The sequence below is a fragment of the Lissotriton helveticus genome, chromosome 4_1, assembly GCF_964261635.1.
Source record: "Lissotriton helveticus chromosome 4_1, aLisHel1.1, whole genome shotgun sequence".
In the NCBI taxonomy this organism is placed as follows: domain Eukaryota; kingdom Metazoa; phylum Chordata; class Amphibia; order Caudata; family Salamandridae; genus Lissotriton; species Lissotriton helveticus.
In genome coordinates, this window is record NC_136063.1 from 1833025817 (window position 1) to 1833050262 (window position 24446).

General features: G+C 48.9%; 1 pseudogene; it reads left to right on the forward strand.

Annotated features, from left to right (window-relative positions):
- Positions 1-1159: 1159 nt before the first annotated feature.
- Positions 1160-1961, forward strand: LOC144828229 (fibronectin type III domain-containing protein 10-like; annotated as a pseudogene).
- The last annotated feature ends 22485 nt before the right edge of the window (positions 1962-24446 follow it).

The window sequence follows — 24446 nt, forward strand, 5'->3', positions numbered from 1 at the left end:
GTCCCTCGGCGCCTGGTGCAATTCAAGTCCTTTTTCCCACAACACAGCCCACACGGAGTGATAAGCGCTATCAAAGCGCAGGCGTAGCACAAGAATCCCACGACGCTCTTCCCGGAGCAGCAGCACACTTGTTAACTCTTTGCACTACTACTCAAAAAAGAATACCTTTGCCATCACAAACCTTTGATCAATTAAAGCCAACACATACTAACTCCCAAGCATCCTTTACATTTGCAGATGTTTCCCTTTACATTTGCCGAATAACTAGTAGGCCCCATTTGCATTTCTTTCAGGCAGAACCTAGGCACACTGACTGCCAGGATTTGGGGTTACAGCACAGGAGACGTGTACAATGCCATTTAAAGCACTTAATTTAAACTAGTTGAATGTATTGTCCCCACTGCTGCTACTCGAGAGAAAATAGAGGTTAAAGGAGAGAGCGATAGGCCAAGGGCAGTGGGGAAGAGAGGAAGGGGTTTAGGGGAGGAAAGTGAAGCAGACACTCCGGCACCCAAGGAGAAGTAAAAGCACTCACCAGTCACTAGTAGTCATGTTGCCAGGTGTCGGTGTCTCATCAGAACAGTCCACTGTGCTTCCTTTCAATGAGGCCCAACTGCAACTCCTGAAATCGCCTCTCAATTACAGCTCTAAACCGAATACACAAGACACAGAAGCATGCGCCATGTAACTGTTTACAGCACATGACCGCTCTGACCTCAGGCCATTTTCCAAATGCTGCAACCCCTCCCTTTCCAAGACGTCACGCTGTGACGACTTAGCATGTCGTCGATCGACGCTTTTGATTTAATTTAAAATAGGATGGTAATTGCTTTTATAATTACCATCCACATCCATATAGTGCATTCATTAATTGGAAAGGTGTAGCCACTCCTCCCACCCCCAGAAACGGCCACCTCCCACTCAATCAGTAGCTCTCCGGCCTGAGCACTGTGCAGAGGGGGCCCCCTGTAGCTTGGGGGCCCCCCCACACCATGGGGGCCTGTGTTACGCCCCTACTTGGAGAGCAGATGGGCCGGAGTGTGGCGGGGACCCGCTGACCCTCAGCTCAGAGTCCCCGGCTGGGCACCGTAGAGCTGCAGTGCAGTCTGCTGCCTGCTGAATTGTATGCCAGGCATACCTGACTCAACCCCAGCCAAGCATGCTCGCGGTCTTCCTGGGAACGCTGCAGTCCCTGCTCTGGATCTGTCACTGTGACTGGAGACCTCTGCCTGGGCAGGGGAGGCGGAAGGCCATTGGAGACTCGCAGGGGGGTGTGCCCAAGAGCACTGGTCTCGGGCCCTTTGAACTGTCCACCTGGGGTTTTGGTGAGCCCAGGAAGATCCTTTCTGAAGGCACCCAGCTGCTCCAGAGGAACCCCAGAGGCATCATTGCCAGGAACCTGTCCCGACAGGCCTTCAAGGAGTCCCTCATGCCCAAAAACTCTTTCTGCCCATAGAAGGTCCTGGGTGAGAACCACTCAAACCCTCGCATCTGCTTCCGCACTCTGGACCATAGCTTCCATTGGAACAAAAAGAACCTGCAAACTCCATAACTCTGGAGGGTCCTTGTTAGCCAACGTTTTGAGAAACAGCAGCGTGCTCCTGCAGTGGGATGCCCAGGAACTCCAGGACCTCAGGGGCTTTGCCCTCAACTGCTTGTGGAACGGCACCTACATGTGCTTCCAGTGTGACTGCGTCCAGTGGGGAGCCAGCTGCCGAGACTACCTCCTTACTGATGTCCACGACAACCTAAAGTACCAAGTCTGCCTACATACCCTCTACAGGAACCAGAGCACGCTTGAACTTCACTGTGGAGCCGGCGGGCATGCAGGACTTTGTGGTGGCCATGATTGCCATGGGGGGGATCGATCTGTGTCATGCTGGTCATCATCTGCTTGTTGGTTTGCTTACATCACTGAAAAACTCACGTATCCCGCCTTCACTAAGGGGGACATGAGGTAGGCCGGTGTGACTCTCCCACTGCCATGTTGACCCTGCTGGTGCAGGTGGTGTTGAAGGCTGTAACACAGGTGATGGAGGTTGCTGCACTGGTAGTGTTGGTAAAGACTGCTGCATTGGTAGTGTGGGGTGGTTTGTTGTCTCCAGCGCTGTGTAGGAGGTCGTAGGTGGTAGGAGCCAGCGTTTTAAACATTGTGTGGGCTGTGACTAATAAATGTAAATCAGGCTATTCTGGGTTTTTTATATCACAGTCTTTTACTATCTTCCAACCCCCCCGTACCTACACAACCCACTGCCTTGAACGACAGAAGGGACCACCATGTAGTATGTATGGTGGAAGGTATGGACGGTCGTTTTTCTAGCTTTCGTCGTCAAAAATTCACAGGTCGACGAGGCCATCATCGTTGATGAGCATGCCACTGGCGACAGTATCGTTGTCGAAGAAACCGTTGGCGAAGGAGCAGTCACCGATGTCGACAAATCCGCAATTGTCGTCGAAGTCACGTCCGTCGACAAAATCATCGTCGAAGGAGGTGTCACCGTTGAAGACCAAACAAAATCTCTGCTGACATCGTCCACTCTGTCGTCGATGATAACTGTGTCTATGAGGAAAAAAATCACCAGAGAAGACACAGGATGTGGAAATTACTCCAGAGGACACTTCACCCAGTAGAAGTAGACCCCTTTTACCAACTCATCTACTGGAAGGGGATGATAAAGATTCTGATCAGGCTTATTTTGTGCAGGCTTCACAAGGACATCAACAGCCCCATGAAGAAATGGTTACAATACTCCTTCTTCGCTTCTAAAACAGAATCCATAAAATCAGACCTACTCAAGGACCTCTTATCCCTCGCAGACATGCAAAAGAATTAATCACTGCCCCCTGCAGGTGCCCAAGCTAATGACCTCCCAAAATTCAACCTAAAAAACAACACATCTTGGTCCCACTTCAACACTTACAGTGAAGATACTATATTAAAGACGCTAACCGCTCTGAAACCTTCCAACCATTTCACAGACCTGCTCCCGGCCAACTACTTAAAAGACTTTATTCCTCTGTTACTACCTCTCTGGACCAAGATCATAAATACTTCCCTCCTTCAATGATCCATTCCAGACATCCTAAAAACAGATCAGGTATCCCCTATCCTAAAGAAAACAACAGCTGACCCTTCGGATCTAAATAACTATTGTCCGATTTCTAACATACCTATGCTAGCCAAACTCCTGGAAAAATGCGTTAACATGCAGCTGAACAGGCACATTGATCAATTCAACCTGCTTGACCAATTTCAGTCAGGCTTCCAAACAGGTCACAGTACCGAATCAGCCATGGCACATGTAATTGACCACGCTCTAAATATCCTGGACCACAACGAAGCCTGTTTACTAATCCTACTCGACCTGTCATCAGCATTTGACACCGTCAAACATGGCAACTTGCTAAAACACCTGAAACACAGAATGGGACTGTCTGGAACTGTATTTAACTGGTTTGCCTCTTTCCTCTAAAATAGATCCCAAAGATTCAAGGTCAGTCAATCCCTGTCCAATTCCATGCCAGTTACATTAGGAGTTCCGCAAGGCTCCTCCCTCTCACCCACCCTTTTCAACCTTTTCATGGAACCTCTCGCCGAATTTCCCAGCCTCGCCAAGAATCACTTCCATATGTATGCAGACGACACCCAAATCTACATCAAGATCCACTCACTTGAAGACATCAAATCGCTCAACACCACACTACAAAAAACACAAACATGTCTGGCCGAAAACCACTTGAAGTTAACTCCCTCAAAACGGAATTCCTCTTAATCGCTCCCCTTAACAAAACACCCACTATCCTGGACTGTCTGAAGCACTTAACAGCTCTCAAAGGACAACCTCTCATCGTCGACTCAGTGAAATCGCTAGGTGTAACTTTGGTCAGTAACCTAAAGATGCAGAAGCATATCAGCGCTTCCACAAAAGGAGCTAACTTCCTCATGAAGGCCCTGCGAAAACTGAAACCCTTTCTGCCAGCCTACGATTTCAAACAAGCAGTTCAAGCCCTAGTAATCCCTAGAGTAGAATATGGGGCGGTAACCTTATGCCGCCTCCCAAGGTCGTCAACGGCCCCGCTAAGAGCCGCTATTAACTCAGCTGAGAGACTCATCACCGGCTTAAAGAGAACCTCTCACATCTCCCCAGACCTGAGAACCCTCAACTGGCTACTGTTTAACGTTAGAATTCATCTAAAAATCGCTTGTATGACGCACAAGGCCCTACACCACAACTCCCCGCACTACCTAGCTCATAAACTGGTGCTCTCTGTTGGCACCAGAGCCTCCAGGAGCGCCAAGACTCTTCTACTAAACCCACAACGATTTACCAAGAAAAACACCTATAACGGATACTTCTCTGGTATGGCTCCTAGGATCTGGAACGCTTTGCCCATTGAAACAATAATTAACCCCTCCACTGCCTCCTTCAAAAAAGAAGTGAAAGCGATCCTCATGGCTAAACGCACATGAATTTACTTTCTTATAACTGTATTTTATTACTAGTTCTGTTTTTGTGCTCCATACTGTTTTCTTTCTTTTTTCACTAGTTTTTTACGTTTATGAGTACTGTATATCTGATTCACTTATATCTTTGTTTGCTATGTTTACTCTTGTTTTCTACATCTGACATATAAAGCGCATCTGACATATAAAGCGCTCTGATACTCGCACGGGTCTTGTTCGCGCTATATAAAACCTTCAAATAACCTAAATAAATAAATAATAATGCCCTCTGCATTGTTATCGGATTTGCAGTTTATGCTACAAGATTACAGACAACGTTTTCTGCCATCAGGCCCAGCTAATAGACCTCCACCGTCTCAGGTGACATCACCTGTACAACCAAATACTCTGCTGTATTATCGGTTCTGTGTACCCCACACGCTGTTCATCTCCAGATCTCGCTCTTTCAGATGAAGAGGGGGAATTGCATGACACAGCTTTGGAATGGGATGATTACAGAATATCATCACCTGCATCACCAACGCCTCCTCTGGTAGATTCCCCACCTGAGGACATTGGGAGATTTTGCAACTTATTGGATCATGCAGCTAAAAGATTTGCTATACCTATGCCATCAAAACAAGTTGACTGCTTTTTATGCGATTTTAAGAGCCTTTTGAAAGTCAGTCAGAGCTCTTCCCATTATAGACTATATTTGGGCTGAAGGCATTAAAATAATGAAGAACCCAGCACCAGTGCCAGCTGTACTGCTGTGTCTTGATAAGAAATATAAGACCACTGAGGACGTTCCAGCATGCCTCACGGGGCACCCAAAACCGGACTCAGTGGTAACTTAGGCCACCCAGCGGTGCTCTAAGAATCCTGCGGCACCTTTATCCGCACCCCCAGACAGAGAAGGCAGGTGGATTCCATTGTTAGAGGTTTTCAGTGATGTCTGTACTAACAGTAAAAGCTGCGAATTCCCTGGCGACTTTAGGGAGCTACGATTGCCAAATGTGGTCGGACATTGCTTCGTATTTCGACCAGCTGCCGGAAGATGTGAGGGAAGTGGCAAAAATGATTTTGCATGAAGGAGAGAGAACTTCCAACGAGGTAATTGATTCAGCTATGATGTTGCTGTGACAGGTTTGAGGCAACTGGCTGGAGCAGCAGTTTTGCGTAGGCAGGGATGACTTAAAGCCAACTCATTCTGTCCAGAAGTCCAAAATAAAATTCTGGATCTTCCATACGATCAGGAAGCTCTTTTTGGTACCTAAAAACCATCAATGCAGACACAGATACTACCAAATCATTGGGGACACTTCAATACAAGAAAGTTCCTTTTCGAGGTTCTAGGGGAAGAGTATAGCCATCTTACAGAGGGAAGTGTCAGCAATACCGCTACCCAGCGTATTCTACCACATCTCAATTATACCGGCCTCAGGATCAAAAGAGGCAGCCACCTCAATCATCCTACATCAGACCAAATAGAGGGAAAACGCCACGAGCTGGCAAGGATACTAACTGTCGGCAATGATACATCACCGGTTCTGGCTCCATCCCTTCCTTCCTTGCATTTATATCCAATCCATCCTACCCGCCTAGGAGGCAACATCTCTTATTACCTCCAACAATGGCAGTCCATCACTACGGACCAGTGGGTCCTTCGTCTGGTACAATTCGGACACACCCTGGAGTTTATCCAGAAACCACCTACAACTCCTCCACAAATCTCTCCCCGTAGGCATCTAAAAGCACCTTGGCAGGAAGTCAGGAACATGCTCCAAAAAAGAGCAATAGAAAGGGTTCCATTATCCAGCAGGGGTACAGGTTTCTATTCCTGTTTCTTCTTGGTCAGTAAGAAGTTAAAGCAATGGAGACCGATTTTAGACCTTTAAATCCTAAATCTATACTTGAGGAAGCAATTTTTCAGAATGTTAACATTGCAAGAAGTGCTGAAGCTCCTACATCAGCGAGATTTTATGACAACATTAAACCTCCAGGATGCCTACTTCCACATTTCTATTTATCCAAAACACAGGAAATACCTGAGGTTTGTGGTAGCCGGATGCCACTACCAATTCACTGTACTTCCATTTGGCGTAAAGTCGACTCCCAGGATCTTTACCAAATGCCTGGTGCTGGTTGCAGCGTTTCTGAGACGACAGCAACATCAAGTCTTTCCATATCTGGACGACTGGCTGATCAAGGCTCCGTCCAAAACAGCAGCAATACAGTCAACAAAGGTATGCACCTCTCTGTTCAAGAGATTGGGTCTTACGATCAACCTTCAAAAATGCAATCAAGTTCCATCTAAAAAAATAATCTTCCTAGGAGCTCATTTAGACACAGTCTCTTTAAAGGCGAACCCTGCAGAAGAAAATCAACAGCAGCCTCTCACTCTGGCAAATTCCATCAAAAGAAAAAAGTCTCTTTCGGTCCAACTTTACGAATCCCTATTGGGAATGATGTCATCTTGCATACCGCTAGCTCCTTTCTGCCATCTCAAGATGCGCCAAATTGAGGAATGACTGGACAAGCAGTGGGTCCAATCAAGAGGATCCTTCAACGACATTGTCTGAGTAACTCCATGCCTAGTGAAAACCCTAAGATGGTGGACAGACAAGAACCATCTGTCAGTGGGGCTTTCCTTGCATCAAGGAGTTGATCCACTGGTGGTTACGATGGATGCATCCCTAGAGGGATGGATGGACGTCAGTCCAAACTCCTCTTTGACACCAAAAAGGCCATGCATGCTCCAACTCGGACGATCCAGAGCAGCTCATTGATGAGCAAGCGCAGGCGCCGCCGGCCCCCCAAGTGGACAAAGTAAAAAATCTCCTACGTGCTATGCAACACAGCCTCGCAGACATCGGCAGTAAAATGGACTCCATGAATAGTCGCATGGATTTTATAGTCCTGAAAGTAGACAAGCATGACGAGCAGCTCAAAGAGGCGGAGAAGCGGATCTCAGATAATAAAGCCACCACGACTCAAGTGCAACAACAAGTAGTGCAAATGGACAAACTCCTCAAAGGATTTCGGCCAAATGAGGATTTGGCCCGAATGAGTTACTTCCCAAAGTTCTGCAAATCTTCAAAGAATATGACCGTCACACGGGGTATAAAATCATTTGGAATAAATCCACTTTATATCCAGTGGCCGGGGTGGTGGAATCCCAAAGCTACCCAAGCTGCCTGAAAGTATCCCTGAAATGGTTTACTTACCTTGGGCTATATATTACTACACAGTGGCTAACTTAGAGCATAATGTCCAGCGTATCCTTTTTAACTTTCAGGAAGATGTCAAGAGGTGGAGGAAACTCCCCCTAACGATTATGGGTCGGACGGCTATGTACAAAATGATCACCCTCCCACAACTGCTGTATATTTTGCAAAACATATTGCAGAATCCCAGAGACGGTATTCACAACACTTAATAATGAACTCTGCTTACTTTTATGGGATGGGGCCCAACCACTTATAGCCCTACAAACACTACAACGAAACCTGTATAATGGGGGATGGCCTTACCAGACATTAGGGCCTATCACCGGACAGCTCACCTCATTATAATCAACAAATGGATCCATGCACCAAGGGATCACCCCACATACATGCTGGAGCGACTACAATTTAGGGATTGCACACAATTGCATTACCTCTATGGTGGTAAAGGCTGTAGCCGACTCCTCCCAGCTACCCAACGAAGCGGAGAAACAAACGAAATGGGATAAGAAACCCACAAGGGAAACTCACCTATGGGAGGGCACTAGATTGAAGGAAATTGGAAAACTGATAGGGTTTGGCAAGGGGATGTAATAGGAATGTCCAAGGTGGAGACGTTCTAGAAAGAGGCACATTGGCCCCGTTCACCACACTTCAAGCCACATATAAACTTCACCGGACTCAATCCTATGCTTATCTTCAGCTGCAGCATGCCTGGCGAGCTGAAGGATTGGATGCGGAGATGCTGCCAGAATATGCCCCCTTAGAAGGTAGACTACTCCAGGAGGAAATCCCGAGTCAAGCTATTTCTTTAACGTACAAGACACAAATTAATAAAATGCCTGATAATCAAGGCCCACTTAGAACCAAATGGGAACAAACTACGGGCCCATTAGAAGCCCTGACTGGGAGGCCTCCCTCATGCACCCGCGTGAAGTGCCATTAAGTTTCGACTCTGTCTTATACAATACAAAATTCTACATAGGACAAACTTTGATAGAGCAAGATTGCACGCCATGGGTAGGGCGGGTAACCCAAAGTGCCTCAGATGCCAGACGGAATGTGGTACATTTATATATACCCTCTGGGAATGCAATAGAATTCAAAGATATTAGAATGGGCTCATGCACGAATTACATACTGTGCTGGGGGACCAACTTGAGATGGAACCGAGATGCTTCTTGGAATCCCCACTGAGATAGATCTTCCACGATATGAGCTGCTGTTGGCTAACTTGGGACTAGTGGTTGCCAAAAGGGACATAGGTCATTACTGGGGTGTACCCCAACTCCCCACATTAGAGGAATGTAGAAACTGTTTGAACCTCTACATGTTGGGCGGAAAAAGTGACGTATGTGGCAAGGGGGTGTCCTCAAAAATGTCGAAAGATTTGGACTCCATGGTTAAATCATTATGGGTTGGAGCTAGGACCAGACGGGGAAGACTTTGACCCAGTATTGGGAGAACCGGGAAGTGAGTCTTGAAACCTGCAATACCTGACCTATTGTGGAAAATGATGACTGCCTCTGATGTGACCCTTATTATATGTATATGTATATCAATTCAAACTCAAATTGTGCTCCCTCTTAGGGGAATTGTTGTATTATTCTCTGTCTCTGATCGATTGCCAATATCCGTCGATTCCTTGATCTCTTGAACTCCAGATTGTATTGCTCTTTTGTGTTAATGTTTAAAAGCAAATACAAATATATTTTTTTAAAAATGAGGATTTGGAGGCGCGCAGCAGGTGCAACAATATTTGCGTCATTGAGATCCCGGAGAGGACACACACTGGGCGCATGGAAGAATTAATCGAACGTCAGTTGCGCCACACCTTCGGAGCTGAGGCCTTTTCCAACCAGTTGATCGTGGAGCGTGTGCATCGCCCTTTAGGCCCCTGCCCCCCCGGCAGCAATACACGCCCAATTGTTTCTCGCCTCCTTAATTTTCGCGACTGTGACGTTGCTCTGAAGCTTGCCAGGGACAAAAAGACTTTACATTACGACGGTAACTAATTCACAATCTACCCAGACTTTACGCCTGCAGTCCAGGAGCCGAGACCTAAGTTTCTACTGTCCAAGCAAAAACTCCGGAAGGCGCAAATTGAATACGCTCTACTGTATTCGGCTCGTTTGCGAGTTACACACCAGGGCAAGCAGTATTTCTTCACCAACGGGCAGCAGGTTGATGACTTCCTCAGGACCATCAGGAAGAACTCCCCACAACGAGTATCCCAGGAGAGCCTCTCAAGATCGCCATTGCTCGGCTCAGATTGAACTCAGAAGTCTTGACTCTTCATTTGGTGTGATTCACTGTGGACATTTTTGGTCTTCATTTCATGTGGACCGCTACTTATCCAGTGAGAGACGAGATGTTGGGAATTGTGATTATCGAGTGACAGGACTCCCCACCTCCCAAATGTCTGGTTTGGTTGGGACACAAATCAGAGACAGATAAATGCCTAGTGACTTAAACATATAGGTGGATTTGGGTGGTGGGCAAATTCTCTCTTATTCTTCACGCTAAAAACCTGGACTATGCCAAGCAACTCCTCTACCCTTCCCCTCTTTCCCCCCTTCATTGGGGAACTGGCTTTATGGCTATAGGAGAAGGGAGGCTCTTGCTGCCCACTAGCGTTCCCCCTGCGGTTGTTCCCCTAGCCATTTTTGGTGTATTTGTTTTACTTTGTAATGACAAAGTTTGGTTGGGTTCTGGGTGGGTAACATAATGCCAGCACAATTGGGGTGCTGTTGTGGGAGGGGGTGGGTTGGGACTCGTTTGCCCTTGCTTTCAGTATTGTTCTTGTCCAGCAGGTAGACATGAGACCACATATTGCGAAACATACTCACACATTTCTCTCCGGACATTTTCATATCATTTGACTATGCTTCCGCACATTGAGGCACTGCAGGTAAACCTCCTCACATGGAACGTCAGAGGACTAAGGGACCCCCGTAAATGCAGACAAATACTCCTGTATCTTGATAGGCATCAAATTCACATTGCCATGCTGCAGGAGACTCACCTCAATCCAAATCGTGCTTCTACTTTTGCCAGCAAGTAGGCTGCAGAACACATATTCTCTGCATCCTCCACCCACTCCAGAGTAACAGTGATTCGTATGAAGGAGAATACCCCTTTCATACTGGGTGGTACATACCAGGATTCACTGGGGAGGAGCTGCATGCTCTGGGGCACACTAGGAATGCAATTCGTCACATTAGTGTGCTGTTACGGGCTGAATATTGATGACCCAAATTACTTCACAGTTCTTTGGGGATGCATACTTCAAGTAGGCTCTAAACACATAATCTGGGGAGGAGACTTCAACACAGCATTTCATCCCGCCCTAGACCGGTCTAACCCTCTCCGCTCCCACTATATTAAGACACAAAGCTCACTGGCGGACATGTTCTCTGCTGATGGACTTACAGGTGGCACCTACATCCAGACGGGAGGGATGCCACCCATTACACAGCAGCACACTCATCCTGGGCTCGCTTAGATTACTGGGTAGTCTCCCAAGGGGTTGTCTCGTGGATTAACAAAGTTGAGCACCTAGCTAGGACGTACTCCAATCAACTCCAGCCGCCTTTAATACCAAGGGGCTGTTTATATGCCGACGGAGACTATCTCCGGGAGCCCTGTTTAACCTCCCACCATCTCTCACATTGCCCCCCCTTAAGGAATGTGCTCCCTGAATGCCGGGTACATGAAGCACCTCACTTGACAACTCTCACGTTGCCCCCCCTTAAGGAGTGTGCTCCCAGAATGACTGATACTCGAAGCACCTCACTCACCATCTCCCACATTGCCCCCCGTATGGAAGGTGCTCCCTGAATATCTTGGGCACTCCATGGCCTACATAGGGTTCTACAGAGGCCTGGACACTTTGTTCCTGACTTTATTATGGCGGCTGCCTCTGCCTTTGCTCCCTCGGCAGCCTTGGCAGCTCCAGCTCCCTCTCTGGATTACTTCCCCCACCCCGCTCCTTCTCACCTCTGCTCCTAGTGGGGACATGTTCCTCCGCTACTTGACTATGCAACTGTAGCCCCTGTTTCTACTCTAAACTGCTATTCCTGAACACTGAGACCTGAGCAACATGGCTGATGCCCAGTGGAGCTGCTAGTCAGCTATTGAGGGAATTGGCCCTGGTTTCCCCCTCGACCGTCACCTACCCAGCTGGACATTGGGCAAGTTTTGTCTTCGTTTCCCTGCTCTGGATCCTTCCTCCCCTCCCTCTAACGAATTCTCACAACTCTGCTTTTGTTTACTGTACCCTACTATGCTCCTGTAACTTGTAACGTATCAATCCTGTGGTAAAGCGCTACTGAATCTGTGAACCTACCTCTGATCGGTCCCACACAGGCAGGGTTCGAGACCTCTTCCTGCTGGGTTCCGCATTTTTATTATTTTGTTCTGTGCTCCTTTAATTTGTATTTTATTTACTCTTGGCTCCTTTCATTTGATTTAATTTACTCTTGGCTCCTTTACTGGATTTTACACTCTTGGCTCCTTGGCTTGCTGTCTGCTTTCCCCGTAGCCCATAACCCTGCCACTGTGTTAGTCAATTTCCCGCCGCAACCCGTGCGCTCCCGTCCCCCTAGCTGCATGCCCCTCCCCTCCCCTCCAAAGGCAAGCCCGTCTGCGCCTGGACCGCGCCCAGCGCCAGCCCCTTGGCCCTCGCGAGAGCCATGACACCTGACGACGCTACGACGCCAGTTTCCTCCACGGACTCAGCACTGGGCGATCATCAAACTGCTTCCAGGCCAGCCCGATACGCACCCACGGACCCTTCACCTGCTGTAGCTGCAGCTTCACCAGCTGCTGAACACCCACACACCCTACCCCACCCGTCAGAGTAGAACGCAACCACCTCAGATGCATACTTCTCAACACCCGTTCCGTTCACAAGCACTCCGTCAAACTCTGGGACCTACTCGATTCAACCTCCCCGAACGTTGCCTTTCTAACAGAGACATGGATGTACCCCTCCTCTGCACCCGACATTGCCATAGCCATCCCCGATGGATACAAGATCTCCAGAAGGGCCCACACCAACAGACCAGGAGGAGGAATCGCCATCGTCTACTGGAATACCCTCAGGGTCTCGACCTGCACAACAGACACGTCCAGCACCGCCGAACACCTGCACTTCCAGATCTATATCGACCTCAACACCACCCTCAGAGGAACACTCATTTACAGACCCTCCGGGCCCCGGCCACAGTTCATCGATGCCATCTCCTACATCGTCAGCACGCACGCTCTTGCGTCCACAGACTACAAACCTGAATTTCCACCTCGAGAACGCCTACGACAGCAACTCTGTCATTCTGCTCGATAACCTCGCCAACCTCGGACTCAAACAGCTCGTCACAACCCCTACCCACACCTCCGGACAAACGCTCAACCCCATCCTCTCAGCCAGCAACCACGTCATCTTCAGCCACACCACCGAACTCCACTGGACCGGCCACCGCTGCATCCACTTCACCTTCAAGAAAACCACCGCACACCACCACCCACTATGGATCTCCTACCGCAGCTGTAACAAGGTCACAGAAGACCAGCTCATCACCGCCCTTGCCCGAGACCCACCGACTAACACCGACACAGCCGCCAGCAACCTCAGGCAACACTCTCGCCCAATCAAAAAACCCTCAAACAGACGCACCGACAGAAAGGCCAGCTGGTTCACCACCGACCTCCAGGAATCCAAGCGGAGTTACAGAAGACTGTAGAAAAAGTGGCACTATTAAAAGACACCAGACAACTAAGCAGCCCTAAAGAACGCCAGCCGCAAGCACCACCAACTCATCCGAGCCACCAAAAGGACCTCCTTTAAGGAACACAACGACAACAACGCACACAACAGCAAAGAGCTCTTCAACATCGTGAAGGAGCTCTCCAACCTCAGCTCCAGCTTCAACGACATACCGCTGACGCAAGACATATGCGACTCCCTAGCCACCTTCTTCCACCACAAGATCGCCGACATCCACAACAGCTTCAACACCCAGACCCTCCCTACAGTCGCCAACACTGCAGACTCACCGCCCCCGAGCCTCACCAACCACCTGCTCTCCTGGACCCACATCAACGACGACGACACCTTCAAGACCATGAACACCATTTACTCCGGCTCACCATCCGACCCCTGCCTTCACCACTTCTTCAACAAAGCAAACCGCATCATCACACCCCAACTTTGGAAGATCATCAACAGCTTCTTCGAGACCGCCACCTTCCCGGAAAGCTGGAAGCACGCCAAGATCAATGCCCTACTCAGGAAACCCACAGCAGACCCACAGGACCTCTAGAACTTACGGCCCATCTCCCTTCTTCCGTTCCCGGCGAAAGTCATCAAAAAGATCGTCAACAGGCAACTTTTAATTACTTAGAAACAACCTTCCAATCCAATGTTGTTGCTCACCATGCCTCCTCAGTTGCAAATCAACCATATGTAAAACAGCTTTGGTCCTGCTCGAATATGAATAGTCTACTCTGAGCTGCCAAAACTAGTCTCAATTTAGCTATATTACAACCACCCCAGACCGTTTTCCTCCAAGAATGATTTGCCTATGGCTAAACTCAGTGTAGAGTGTACAGTTGGTACAAAAACAATGGTCTGGGACAAAGCCTGCAGCTGTCATTAGTGACTGAGATCAATGAAAACATTTCTTCTATGACCTTGTTTTTTGTTGAAAAAGTTTTGTTGGTAAGCAGGTATGCAGCATTCATAACATGTTGTCACCAGAGACAGCTCTTCCAACTTGGTGGCTCATCCAAATGAGCTGTTTCAGTTTGAGAGGGTGTGTGCCATAACCTTTGGACTGTTAGGGATGCAATAGAAAACATTCACTAACACCAGATTCAGTATATGTTTCATAACATAGGTAGGAGCATTGAAGATGGGGTTGATGTAAGTTTGTTACATTCTGAGAAGAGCTTGTCGGTGGCAGAGGCAGGCTCCATCCGCTTTGACCACAACTACTGGCACTCGCTTGCGCTGAGTTAGAGCGTGGGCGACAAATTGCTGATGTTCTTAAAAACTATTGTTTTTTAATCTTTTAAAGTCTGCGGTACAATCTGTGGGGAATCGGTGGTGGGAAACATTAAAGGGCTGATTGGTGACTAACCTGTGTTTGCACTCCCGCCCCGTTCCGCCGCGTCCTTTGTGGGAGTTTGTTGTGGAGGGTGAGGAGGAGCCCAGCACTTCCGGGCACACAGCAACCAGGTCAGCGCTCTAGTTTCGCTGGCACGATCCCTACTTAAATGCAGGGGAGACAGCGGCCACTTCGTGGAGAAGAGCTTGTTGGTGGCAAAGGCAGGCTCCATCCGCTTTGACCGCAACTACTGGCACTCGCTTGCGCTGAGTTAGAGCGTGGGCGACAAATTGCTGATGTTCTTAAAAACTATTGTTTTTTAATCTTTTAAAGTCTGCGGCACAATCTGTGGGGAATCGGTGGTGGGAAACATTAAAGGGCTGATTGGTGACTAACCTGAGTTTGCACTCCCGCCCCGTTCTGCTGTGTCCTTTGTGGGCGTTTGTTGCGGAGGGTGAGGAGGAGCCCAGCACTTCCGGGCACACAGCAACAAGGTCAGCGCTCTAGTTTCCCCGCCCCTCTCCCTACTTAATGCGGGAAGGACAGTGGCCGCGCAGCGGACGCGCGCAGTGGGCGCCAGTGGCGCGCCGAAGGCACGCTAAAGGCAAGCCCGTCAGCGCCAGTCCGCGGCCGAACGGGGACCGGGGCCAGTACCCCTGCCCAAATCAAACACCCACCTATTCAGTATGGGAGAGGGGAACTAATACAGCTTTGCCCTACCATAGTGACGGCTTGCCGACACTCTATGGCTGCGATGCTACTCAGAAAGTGCCAACATTGCTCCTTCAAGGGAAGATGGGAGCAGGGCCGTCAGACGGGCCAGAAGCTGCTTATGGGCAGACTACTGAACTGCCGGTCCCTCAGTAAGCATAGCGTCGAGATTTCGGAGCTTCTCACGGATGAAAACCTCGACGTGTTGTTTCTGACTGAAACCTGGCTGGGGTCCAATTCGGACCCGGACATAATAGAGGCCCTACCCCGCGGATACACCATAGCCAGAGTTGATAGAGCAGTGGGTGGGGGGGGGGGATTGCAGTCATCACGAAGGCACCCTACGAGTGTTCCCTGGAATCCTTACTGGTGAATAACAGTGAGGCCGGACACTTTGTGCTAAAACTAGGCCCCAAATCCTCTGTTACTGGGATCCTCCTCTATAGACCTCCCGGAGCACTTGGGAATTTTAAGCTCAGTCTTCAAGAAGGCATTGCCCACTTAGCGATCAGGCGGAACAAACTTCTTGTGCTAGGTGATCTGAACGTGCATTTTGAAGACTCTCTGCATAAGGAGGCAGCCGAGCTGCGTCAGGACTTGCAGATCATGCGGCTGGATCTTAAATCCTGTGCCCCACCCATCAGCTAGGTCACTTGCTAGATCCAGTGTTTGCCAGCTGGGAGGGTGTGGAGGTAGGGACGCCACTTCCAGTGCCCTGGTCGGACCACTTCCTGGTGCCTTTTAGCATTGACATAACTATGGAAGATCCACTGAAGGGAGGGATTAATAACTATCCCTGTAGAAAGTGGAAGAACTTCTCGCAGGACACCTTCAATAAGATGCTTAAGGAAGGAGGCCCCCCGGGAGGGTCTGACAGTGAAAGTGCTAGTGAAAATCTGAATGAGCGCATTCTGCAGGCCCTTAACAAAGTGGCACCTCCACTACTGAAGAAATCTGACGGGATAGCCAGAAGGCCCGCTCCTTGGTTCACTCCCGCCTTGCAGAAGGCCAAGGCAGAATGCAAGGGATTGGAGAGGAGTTGGAGAAGGGATTTTAGAGCACAGGAGCGGAGGCTCTACAGAGAAGGAGAGAGGAAATACCAAGTCCTACTTAGAGGGGCTAAGGCCGCCCATTATAAAACTAGAATAGGAGAGGCTGAGAACTCCTCAAAGGAACTCTTCAGAATTTATAAGGAGATCTCCACGGTGGCTGGCTCGAACGCCCCCAGCAACGATTCAGTGGGGGAATGCAACAGTGTAGCAGACTACTTCTCTCTGAAGGTGAGGAACATCTATGCCTCATTTACTAGCAATCCGGGGAGTGGACTGGTTTTTGAGGAAGTGCCGGGAGACAGTGTAGTGGGACGGAAACTGGAACGTTTCACAGTCCCTTCTCCAGAGATCCTAAGAAGCATTTGTCTCAGCATTAAGTCTGGATCCCCCAGGGACCCAGCCCCTCCCAAGGTGCTAGGAGAGAGTCTGGAGACTCTTGAGCCTTATATTAGACACGTTTTGGAGATCTCTTTTGTATCTCACACGCTGCCAGTGACCTGGAAAAGAGCTGTGATCCTGCCGATCAGGAAAAAATCCACTCTCAGTCATGAAATTCTTGAAAATCTAAGACCCATCTCCCTGCTGCCTTATGTAGCGAAGGTAGCGGAGAAAGTGGTCAACATCCAACTAATGGCGCACATGGAGGCGGCTAATCTCCTGCACCCCTCACAATCAGGGTTCCGGGCAGGATACTCTACAGAAGCCGCTCTGTTAAGAGCCACGGAAACCATCAGACAAGGAGTAGATGCGGGACACACCATGGCACTGATAATGCTAGACCTCAGTGCGGCGTTCGACACTGTGGCACATTTCACCTTGCTGCAGTGTCTGAACAGAGGGGGTGTCTCGGGTCCTGCGCTGGGATGGCTGAAATCTTTTCTGACAGGGCGCAGCTTCCAGGTCCGACGTGGTTCTTTCCAGTCCAAAGAGGTTGCACTAGAGCAGGGGGTGCCTCAGGGCTCTGTCCTGAGCCCCACTCTGTTCAACTTGTACCTGTCTCCCCTGGCTGAGGCGGTGCAGGCGTTTGGAGTGGAATTAGTCTCTTATGCAGACGACACCCAGCTGCTGATCTCCCTATCCCAGGCACCTTCGGCCGAGGCTTCCAACTTTAAGGCATGCATGCAGGAGCTTGCCTCCTGGATGAATAAAAACTGCTTAAAGTTGAATGGAGGCAAAACCGAGGTGATGGTGGTGGGTAGAGACAAATATTGCTGGACCGCAGATTGGTGGCCACAATGTCTAGGCCCCACCCCTATACCCTGTCTGGAGGCTAAGAATCTAGGGGTATGGGTGGATCCGGCCCTCTCTTATGAAGGTCATATCCGCCGGCTAGTGGGGTAATGTTTTGGTATTTTAAAAACTCTTAACAAAACACTCGATTTGCTCCCGCTAGAGGCTAGACAGACGATGACGCACGCTCTTATTACTTCCCGTCTTGATTACGGGAATGCTTTATATCTGGGTGCTCCAGAAAAGAATCTTAGACGGTTACAAGTCCTGCAGAATGCTGCAGCGCGACTGATTTTGAGACTACCCAGAAGGGCGGCGTCTAAACCAGCTCTTGAAGCTCTTCATTGGCTTCCAGTTAAGAAAAGGGTGCTGTTTAAATCCCTTCTCATCTGTCATCGCATCCTCTGGCATAAGGCTCCAATGTACCTGGGAAACCTAATTACTAGATATGTACCGGGCAGAACGTTGAGGTCAGGTGGGACAGGGCAGCTAGAAATCCCTAGGATTAAGAAAGCGAGAATGGGCGGTCGCTCATTTCGCTTCTTAGCTGCGCAGAACTGGAACAAACTCCCGGTTTGTCTGAGGATGGAAAAATCGGAGACCAGGTTTAGGAGCCTTCTTAAAACTCACCTGTTCGCCAACTAGTCTCTGTGATCAGCGATGGGCTTGCGTTTTCTTCTTCTATTGGACTGTCTCTCTCTCTCTCCACAGCGCGGGGACACGCCGGGAAGGCGTAACCAGGCGCTCTATAAATTTCCTTATTATTATTATATGATTATTGATTTCAAGCATGGTGTTACAATTTTCGTCTTAATACCAGAGACGAAAGATGTGTAGGTATTCAGCATTCCTTTTCAACTCTGTCAGCAAGCATTGTCGGACACGGGATTCTCTTAAGGGGAGCTACATGAAGCAGCTATTACACTAGCCTTGCTCTTTGGACCTCTGGCACTGCCTTTCTTACCCCCGGACTGTTTATTTATGCAAATTATCTACAATCTAAGGGCGTTCGTCATCGAAGGATCACCCCTTTATGGCCTCAGGCTAATGGAGAGGCTGAGCTATTAGGATTGCTGTTGCCGACCACCAAGATTTGGACTGTGCTATATTTACGTTTCTGGGGGAATATCGGATGACCCCTCATTCAACTACGAAAGTCAGTCCGATGTCCTTATGCATGAATCGGCCTATGAGTGATTTCATCCCTCAGATGGAGGCGGTGTCTGCCAAATATGCAGTTGTAGCTGAGGAGCTACGGAATCGAAAGCTAAAGAATGTTAAGGTGGCTTTTAGACGTGGAGCTAAACCCAGTACTTTTACTGTGAGTGATACTGTGATGGAGAGGAATCGGCATCCAAAAGGGAAGTTTAGTTTGCCTTTTGAGCCTGAGCCATGGATTGTTCAGTCTGTTCATGGGTCTAAAGTTACTGCGGTGAGGAATGGAGTGAGTGTTTCTCAGAATGTGTCGTTTTTTTTAAGACCTACTGGGCTCCTGTTGATGCTCAGGTGAATGACCATATGGCACCACCGGATACTGGGTCTCTGGTTTCTGATGATGAGTCCACAGATGGGTATCTGTGTCCTCTTCCAGTGCTGGACCATGACCGCCCAGGGAGGGATCATGCAGTGCCTGAACAGTGAAATGAAATGAAATGAAATGAAATTTGATTTATTAAGCGCATGGCTGCCCGTGCGCTTAATAAATCAAATTTCATTTCATTTCATTTCAACAGTGTGGTATATTTCCATCTGCCGTACCCTCTTGTGTGGCTCCGGAGCATGTTCTGTTGCCCCCGTCTGATGAATGTCAGGTGCCAGATTCTGGCACCCAGCGAAGGGGTGTTGAGAGATACCAGCTGCGGCCATGTCCTGCCAGGTCAACGCGACTAAAGAACTATGTGGATTTTATGAATCTAGCATAGGTGAAGTTGCCAAGAGGCACTTAGGTATAAAATACATACATACATAAATACCACGTTGTAATAGCAATTGTAGATGGACAGAGCACGCATGAAATATCTTCCCCACACCCATTTCTAGAAGGATTAGTTAGCAAAAATTGTAATTGTTGAAAAAAGCCTGATTTCCGTGTTTTAGGGATAATCCAGTACGTCTTTTGAAATGAATTAGAGGAAAACAGTAGTACAAAATTATATTAAATTCCTCTGAAAAAAACATGGTCTGTTTGATACAGTCCTACTAAAAAGAAAATCTGTCTGCATATTGGGTACTCACAAATATTTTCCCAGGGGCCAAAAAGTATTGTCTGTGCTGTAACTAAGGGCAGGGTGGAGCCTTATAGTGTTTTAAGGTGGGAATAGGGTAAGTGAAGTACATGGTGCGGTCATTGAGTCGTGGAGTTACTTTGACTGTTTCATTCAATACTGCCATTTAAATCAAGGCCCTAGTCTCTAGAAGAGCCGTAGAATTCACAATACTGTGCTATGTTGTATTTGAGTAACTATCCCTCTACTGCACCCTAGCATAAGCCTTCTCTGCTTGCTATCTCTACCTTTGACTAGTCAAGTGTACAAAGGAAGTACTTGTTATGTTATGTTATGTTAATGGTTTTTATACCGCACACAGCTGCCCCAGCAAAGGGGCGTCCTGGCGCCAAGAAAGGTATACACAACATCACAAAATGCAGCAGAGTCAGTTAGTTTTATTAAAAAGAAAGGTTTTGATGACACGTCTGAACCTGGATAAATCTTCCAGAGCACGGATTTCATTAGGGAGAGCGTTCCAAAGCTTAGCGGCTACTACTCGGAAGGAGCGGCCTCAAATCCTGCTCAACAAAAAACGAGGAACAACAGCCAAATTCTGGCCCATCGATCTCAAAGAGCGAGAAGGGACATAAGGGGTCATAAGGTTCATGAGAATAGGTGGAGCCATGCCCTTCAAAATTTTAAAAGCCAGGCAGAGCACCTTAAACTCAATCCGCCGAGCTACAGGCAACCAATGGAGTGTTTGCAATGCTCTGGACGCTGAGCAGCGTTTGGGCAACCCAAATATCGCTCTTGCGTCGGCATTCTGCACTCGTTGTAGCCGCAGAAGTTCAGCCTTGTTCGTGCCTGCTAGCAGAGCACTGGCATAATCTATCCTGGATAGTACCGAGGCCTGGACCACAAGCTGTCTAGTGGGGGCATCGAAGAATTTAAGCACCGGCCTGATACCCCTAATGATGCCAAAACAGGAGGCCGCCACCCTCTTAGTCTGGCAAGTGAAGCTAAGTGTAGGGTCCAGCCAGACCCCGAGGTTTTTTAACTCCATAGCAGGAGAGGGGATCATTCCTAGCTCGGGGGGCCACCAGTTGTCATTCCACCATCCAGGTTGCTTCCCAACCACCATCACCTCTGTCTTCTTTGTGTTCAATTGGAGACAGTTCTGATTCATCCAATTGGCCACCGAACGTAGCCCCTCACAGAAGTTGAGGGCGTCCATGGCTGAGTCCCCACTTAGTGTGACCGCCAGCTGCGTATCATCCGCATAGGACACCATTGTCATGCCCCAGCGTTTGACTACCGCAGCCAGCGGCCTCACATAAAGATTGAACAGAGTGGGGCTCAGAGATGATCCCTGTGGGACCCCCAGGGTGAGCGGGTGAGAGGTGGATTTACCGGGTGGTATCGCAACCTGAAAAGATCTATTGGAGAGGAAGGAGCGGAACCAACCTAGTGCCAGCCCCCTGACCCCAGCTTCCTCTAGCCGCCACAACAGGATTTCGTGGGACACCGTGTCAAAGGCGGCACTCAGATCTAACAACAGGAGTGCCGCTGTTTGTCCGGTGTCCAGCACGGAGCGCAGATGTTCAACCATGTATAACAAGGCAGTCTCCGTGCTGTGGCCTGCACGAAAACCATTTTGCGTGGGGTCCAAGATGTTAGCTTTGGCAAGATGGTCGGCCAGGATCCCATTCACGTGGGCTTCGGTGACTTTAGCAGCCCACGGCAGCAGAGAGATGGGGCGATAGTTCTCAGGTTTTATAGGATCTAGGGTAGGCTTTTTTAGGATGGGAGTAACTACCGCTTGCTTCCACTTGGTGGGCACAATCCCTGAGCCCAGTGACATGTTAATAAGGGCCAGCAAGGGTGAGCGACATGTGGCCTGCATGTTTTTAAACAGGGCCGGTTTGAGGGGGTCTGCAGGGGAGCCAGATTTGATTTTTTGGCTCAATAAATCAAAACCCTCCTCAGATAGGGGGGCCAACATATCCAAGGTCATATCATTGATCTTTGGACAATCAAAAGAGTCCGCGCGGTGCACAATAGTTGGGAAGGTGTGGTAGATTACTTGCACCATTTGAACAAAGAACAAGGCCAGACTCTCGCAGTGAGAGTCAGTGCAAATTTCTGCCGCAGAGGCCCTCTTAGTTGTAAGGTCCTTTAGGACCTTGAAAATTAGTTTGGAGGGGTTAGGGCTGTTCCGAAACTCCTGCGCATAATATGCGGCACGTGTTCGACAGACCGCTCTATGATATGCCTTGGATAGAGAAAGGTAGCAGGTTTTGAGCGCGGGGTCATAGGCTTTCCTCCATCGCCTTTCCGCTTGCCTACACTCTCTCTTGAGAGACGACAAGGTCTCATCATACCACGGGCTATGGGCCTTGGTCCGGCACTTGGAACGAACAAGAGGAATGAGGGAGTCCAAGGCCGTGCCAATCCAAATACAGAATGCATCATACCCACAATCAGCCTCAGAAGGAGTAGGTAGGGGTGTTTTTCCTAATATAAGGTAGAAGTCTTCAAGTTTTAATTTACTCCACTGGCGGGAGAGGGAGGTTTTATTCTGTGCCACGAAAAGAGAATCTACCACGGGGATAACTGCCTTCACCAGCATATGGTCTGTCCATGTCAACTGGACAGGTGGGCATATAGTAATGTCCTCTAAGGAGGTGAAGAACGGGTCCAGTATGTGCCCGCCAGAATGGGTGGGGGACAGCACTCTCTGTAGGAGCTGCAAGGCTTCTAGATCTGCTAGGCAACTCTTAATGGAGGGTTGGGATGAGCAGTCAAAGTGCAGGTTGAGGTCACCTACCACATTAAAATTCGCACAACCAAGAGCTTCTATACTAATGACATCCGGGAGAGCGGCCCTAAAGGCGGCGTCGCAGCCAGGAGGCCGATATATTAGGAGCCCTGAAAGGCTGTAACAATGAGACAGAGAGATTCTAAAACGGGCACATTCGCAGCCCGGAACTTTTAGTTCTTTCCATTCACAAGGAAAGCGGCGTTTCACAGCCATTGCAATTCCACCACCTCTCGAGCCGCGGTTGAGAGTTGCCACGGTGTAGTCAGGGGGGAAAGCAAGGTTTAAAATCGCAGTGTCAGCATCTTGTAGCCATGTCTCGGTCATAAAAAACACATCAGGGGAGTCATTGGTGACAATATCAAAGATCTCCGCCTGATGTTTGACCAGAGATCTGACATTTAGGCTATATATACTGACAGTATTCACCCCTGACACGTTAATCTGCCGGGATGAAATTTGTAAGGAGCGGATGCGGGAAGGGGGCGGCAGGCGCCAACAGCAGCAGGTGCACCGATAAGGGCCCCTAAGCGGCGCTACAGGCGGGAGAGGACAGATAGTAATTTGTTCACGTAAGGCCAATAAGTCAGCTCTACCATACCTGATGATGGAAGAGACCATGACGAAGATGATAGAGGGCTGCCGCACCCCGCACTTCCTTAGCGCTGACGGGCGCAGACGGGCAGACTCTGGCTTGACTCAGGCGAGAGTCAGGCGCTACCGCTGCGCGTCACGGCTGCGCGGCCCGTGTGAGCTTTAAATACCGGCTCACCTGGAGTCCTGGCAAGCGCTAGAGCGCTCAAGCAGATGGCACAGTGAACAAACACCACCCCCAAGATGGCGGCCAAGCGCCACGCGAAGGCAGCACAAGGGCTTCCAGCAAGGACAACAGACTCCGCACAAATGCGGTGAGGGCACAATTTACAGTGCAAGAATGTGGGCGTAAATATAAAAATATTAAAACCAAAAAAAGCAAATTATTAAATAAAGATGAAAACGGTATCTAAAATAGGAGTTGTAAGCGCTCTACGCTTAACTAGCTAGCAGCACATAGCGCACGCATGCACCTTTCTCAAGAACGAGCAGCCAGAGTGCTCGTCTTAAATACCGGCTCACCTGGAGTCCTGGCAAGCGCAAGAGCGCTCAAGCAGATGGCACAGTGAACAAACACCACCCCCAAGATGGCGGCCAAGCGCCACGCGAAGGCAGCACAAGGGCTTCCAGCAAGGACAACAGACTCCGCACAAATGCGGTGAGGGCACAATTTACAGTGCAAGAATGTGGGCGTAAATATAAAAATATTAAAACCAACTTAGCTTATTTAATTGGAATAAACTAGAATCTTAAGCCTCACAATCTCCTTACGTCTTTATTGTTTTTTCTGTGGACATTGAAAATGCTAAGGAGCAGCCTCTATCAAAGTAACAAATGCTCTAAACAATCATTAATGAAGACCCCTCCAACAAGGTGTGGAATTCACTAAGGTGGGCAGACACGAACACCCAACCAGGGAAAACAGGCAAAACAGGAATAGTTGGTTTAATTGAACGCAGCGGATGGGAGAACAGGCAACAGAGTTGGGGGGCTGAAAAATGTCTCAAAGCACATTTGTTTTGGCCGCCTTTTTATACATTACATGATGTGTCAT